This window comes from Echinops telfairi, unplaced genomic scaffold, assembly GCF_000313985.2.
Source record: "Echinops telfairi isolate 266 unplaced genomic scaffold, ASM31398v2 ScPeMD7_23;HRSCAF=83, whole genome shotgun sequence".
In the NCBI taxonomy this organism is placed as follows: Eukaryota; Metazoa; Chordata; class Mammalia; order Afrosoricida; family Tenrecidae; genus Echinops; species Echinops telfairi.
Window position 1 is genome coordinate 86,439,354 of NW_022103920.1, and position 5,442 is coordinate 86,444,795.

Sequence of the window (5,442 nt, forward strand, 5' to 3'; positions counted from 1 at the left end):
TGATATTAAGGGCTCAAGTAGAAGGCAAATGTTTTGAGAATGATGATGGCAACAAATGTACATATGTGCTTGACACAATGGATGCATGTATGGATTGTGATAAGAATTGTATGAGTCCCCAATAAGATGATTTAAAAAGAAAAAGAAAATTTTAAATATCCAAACACATTGCTAGGTGGGCATGTGAATGTTGATGATAAATAATACTGTCAAATGAAAAACTCATTTTTATGGAGTCAGTGCTGCCTCATAGCGATCCCATGTGTGTCAGCGTAGACGTGTGTTCCATAGTTTTTACGGAGTCATCGATTATGAGTTGGGTGCCTAACAAGAAAACCAGCAGTTTGAAACCCCAGCCTCTCTGTGGGAGAAAGATGAGGCCTTCTGCTCCGTGAACATGGAAAGCCTCAGGCCAGTTCTACCTGCCCGATAGAACTGTGAGTCACTGGGAATTGGAATTGAGTGGACGGTGGTACGTTTGGTGCTTTGGGGACCTTTCGGGAGCAGATTGCCAGCCAGGCCTTTCTTCTGAGGCTCTCCAGGGTGGGTTTAAGTCCCTTGTATTTCAGTTAGCCTTGAGCCCTTCATTGTTTGTCCTCTTTGGGGCCTACCGTCCCATCACATCCTGCATCTCAGGAATGCAGAAGCCAGTTTTAATCTTTCTACCGAGCTACGACCCCTGCACTTGGTGGGCATTTTTGTCGCTGGGATGTGGGCCCCAGGCTTCCAGTCTCCTTCCTGGTGAGGGGCTGCTCTGCCAAGGATGCAGTCGCGGTGGTGCTTAGTCCCACTGGCTCCGCCTTCCTGAGCATGGGACACAGTACCAGTCACCACCGAGTGATGTCTCAAATTGGGAGGGGGCATTTCTTATCTCTGCCCTTCACAATGAAAAATGATTACAGTGCTATTTCAAAAGTAAAAATTTTGGGGGGAAATAATTAATGACCCCCAAAGTTTGGCTCGCTGGAGCTCCTTTTCCTGTTAAATCCATTTTCGCAGCAACCCCGGTCTCCTCAAGTCCACAGAGCCTGAAAGAACGCAGTCAGCTCTGCACCCCACTCCCGGAGTTGCCAACAATCCCTTTCAAATGACTCAACACACGTCTCTCCTTGCAGGCAGCAAATATAAATCATAACTGCCTGCTTGCCATTGCCTTGGCTCTGCATCTTAAAAAAAAATGTTTTAATCACTGCCATAGTGTCGATTTGGCTCCTAGTGACCCTATAGACAGGGTAGACTGCCCCTGTGGGTTTCTGAGACGGTAGATCTTTACAGGAGTAGAAAACCTCATCTCTCTTTTGCTGAGTGCCTGGTGATTTGGGATTACTGGCCCTGCAGTTAGCAGCCCACTGTCAAGAGTAGAACTTTGCTGCTATTAAGGGCTATTAAGACATCAGAAGACCACAAAATCAGTTTCAGGACTGATGTTTTACTTTATCTCTTCTCCTTTAAATCCTCAGGCTCATAAGTGCAATCGCCACTCCAGCAAGCAGGAAGTGGGAAATAGGTCTGCGTAGGTCACTGTGTTTCAACCCTGGGTACACACTCCCTCTGTGAAAGCGGAGTGAAGCAGGCTTCACCAGTCATCTGTGCCCCAGGCCCGCCTCGGCCCAGAGGACAGGCCTCCGGGCCCAGAGTGAAGAATGAAATGGATTCTGAGCTTAGAACCTGGGGGCTTCGGTGGCCTAAAGATGGACACGGGTGAGGCCCACCCCAGGAAAGGGTGTGTCTTGTTAGTCACAACCGAAATTGAAAAGGCTGCTTGGCTGCTTGCCTCCTGAATCAGCAGCTGTGATAAGTTCGCAGTCCTGGCTTTCTGTCCTTATCGGTGGCAGCAGTGGGTTAGAAGTCCTGGGTGACACTCACTCTAAGGGAGAAAGGCGAGGCTTTCTGTTCCCTTAGAGAGCCACCGTCTCAGAAACCCACAGTTCTACACTGTCCTATAGGGTCGCTGTGATAGAAATCAACTTGACATCCATGAGTTTGGGTTTTGAGATCACGTTTGGGGAGCACAGGAAGAGATGACTTTGGGACTATGCATAATTTAATCATGAAAAAAAGTTCCTAGGATTTTCCCAGGACCCAAAGTTTGAATTTGCGTGGGCTACTCTTGGGTGGAGCAGATATTGAATCTAGATGTTTCCAGGATCGGGTTTACATAACCTTCGAAGTAGAGTGGGTGTTTAATGGTGATACAAGCCCTTATCCCCGAGAGGGCCAATGGTATTTTGTCACAGATGGTGGCAGGTGAGAAAGAGGTGCAGAAAATAGGAGACCTTGTGTTGGACAGAAGAAGTGTGGGGCTTCCAGACAGAGAGCCAGGTTTGAATATGGACTGGTCTGAGGACAGTCAGCTGGGGAAATAGGTCAAGTCTCTTGGGTCTATGAAGTTCCGTCGCCTCATCTGTGATATGGGAGAACTATCTACTCAGTGATGTCTTTGCGGGTGTCTGGCACAGCCTGTGGCTGTTAGCCCCCGTCAGAACAGAATGAGGCCCAGTCCTGCCCACCCCCAGGAGTGGTTGGGCTCAGAGCCTTGTGGTTCGTAGGAATTCCACTGCTGGTTTTCAGACGTAGAGCACCAGGCCTTGCATCCCAGACTTTGCATCTGGAAGCTTCCCTGAAAATCGGCATCATCTCCACATGCAAGTTTCCACTGGCAGATGCAGGGTGCATGGTGCATGGTGCATGGTGCATGGCCAGCACTGTCATTCAGATGGATCCGTTCTTCTGCAGGCTTCCCTAGTCAGTATCTGATTGCCATGTGAGCACAAGGTGATTGAAAATGCTATGTCTCAGGCCAGGTACACAGTCCTCAGTGTGACATCTTTGCTCTTTAACACTTTAAAGAGATCTGCAGCAGATTCACCCAATGGAATGGCTAACGTGATTTCTTGACTGATTGAAAGGGAATTCTACTCCTGAACCGTCAATGCCTTCCTGCACATCTGAGCGTCAGAGAAAGATGAGTATCCTCATCACCTTCAACTGTACAGGAGTGATCTACAGATGGAAAGACTTCTAGAGCAGTGGTTCTCAACCTTCCGGATGCCGTGACCCTTTCATACAGTTCCTCATGTGGTGGTGACCCCACCCATAACATTATTATTGTTGCTACTTCATCACTGTCATTTTGCTGTTGTTAGGAATCTGGTGACCCCTGTGAAAGGGTCGTTTGACCCCCATGGGGGTCATGACCCACAGGTTGAGAATCGCTGCTCTAGAGGCTGCGCCCTCCAGCCCCACCGGAGAAACCTCCCACTGGATAAGCCCATTGCAACGGAAGAGCTGCCCTGCCTCTTTCCAGTTGTCCTCCAATGACCAGCCTGGGGAGTCTACCACCGGACTGGGGACAGTCAAGTCCACTTCCATCTCTCACCTTGGCACTAGGAGACAACAGCTTTCTGTGAGCCTCGACCCACACACCCAGTGGGGACAACGACAGGGTGCTGATATTTCTCCTACACCTCAATTGCCGGTTTCCTTGGAATCTGGGGTCTCTGGTTGCAGGGCACTACCAATGCGTGGGCTCTCCCTCTTTCACCTCTTCTAACCCTGCCTTTTCTCCCATTCCTGGCACCCTCACCATCACCCTCACCCTCCTCTGTCAGGTTGCCCAGGGAACTGCAATCCTCTCCCAAATGAGCCTAGATTGATTCTCTTGGCTGGCTAATTGTCCAACAGAGTCAGCCCCCCAAGGCTCCACTTCCAGTACCAAACAACCCCAGAGGCAGCCTCTTCTCTGAGATTCTAGAGCAGGATGTTTTTAAAAGTATGTAAGACAAGCCCAAAATTGCATCAAACTTAACATGTACAAAAAGATATAGAAAAGTAAGTCTCCCAAGCCCCACAGCACCCAGTCCCAGCACCTCCACCTTTAAGTTGTTCCCTATTTATCTTTCCAAAGACACAGGATCAGAACCCAAACCAAACCAGCGTCCATTTAGTTAATTGTGCCTCAAACTACGGCCCGCGGGCCACATGCGGCCCTCTGAGGACCTTTATCCGGCCCGCCGGGTGTTTTTGCCACCGCGGCTTGTCCTGCTTAGCAGCCGACTCGTCCAGTGTGCATAGGCATTTGTTCATAGTTTTTTTTTTTTTAACTGTAATCCAGCCCTCCAACGGTCTGAGGGATAGTGAACTGGCCCCTGTTTAAAACGTTTGAGGACCCCTGGTTTAGACAAACAGAGGAACACGTCTCAGTGTCTTGTCTCTCCCTTCTCCACTTGCTTCCTCCCCACCTTCTCTCTGCTTTCTGGCTTCTTTCTTCCTCCTCTCTCGACCTTGTAAATTCAGAGCCTTTTTCCCCCCTATTAAGTGCCTGGCCTTTTTTTTTTTTTTAACATAAAATTGATACTGGTCAAAATTAAGGCTACATTTTTTTTATCAAGGTAGACTTTTCCAGTCCTCTCAAATAATGCTCTCAGCCCTTTTTGTTATATCACTCCATCACTGAAAATGTTCCTACCGATGACATACAAGGTCCCTGCTCCCAACATGAGGATACTTGGGTCAGAAAGTGCTGCTGCTGCGTCTGCAGTTCCTACAGGGGCAGCTGTGTGTCACACAACAGACCTCGACACGTGCCTCAGCCACCAGAGGACGACTGCACACACGTTCTCTCGGTGACACACCTGTCTTCGTCTCATTGAGGTGCCGTCCCAAATAAACTCCATCGAAACAGTGGCTTCCAAAGGCTCTGCAGGCCCAGTCCCCTTCAAGGCACAGATCAACTCTAATGGGGAAATCTTGATAGGTTTTCTCGAAGGACACAGGGCATACTGTGAAGACATTCTAAGAAAATTTCAAACTGTGTGGGCCGGAATAAGGCCAGGAAAAGAGGCATTGAGGAATCCCCCCGCCCCACCACCACAACCCCCACATCACAATAATGGCCCTGCTCATTCTCTGAGGGTAGCAGGGCTGTCCTATGGGAAGTTTATTGAGAAACCACACCCCATCCACTCTATGGCCCGGATCTTGCCCCTCCAGACTTTATTTTATTCCCCAAACTCAAAGACTATTTCAAACGAACACAGTCTGAGACCCTGAGAAGACCGAAGCTTCTGTATGGACAGGGTGTAGGTCAAAGAGCATCTGATTCTTCAGGGAAGGGTCAGCAAGATGGAAACACTGCCTTCAGACTGGACAGAGACAGATAGAGGGTATGCCTAGAAAACAGCGCTTCACATTCTGATAGCTTTGTTTAGTAAAGATGTCTACGATTCGGTAGTGACACTTCCCAACTCACCCTCTCGAACTACTCACAAAGGTGCTGTCTTTGACCAGAGCCCTAGTGGCACAGTGGTAAAGCACTCAGCTAAGTAAAAGATGGGTGGTGTGGTAGTTACAGAATCTGGTCATTGGAGAGGATTATGAGTGAAGGGGTGGAGTCTGGCCTGTCAATCGGATCATAGCCAATGAGGCCTCTACGTGGGCATG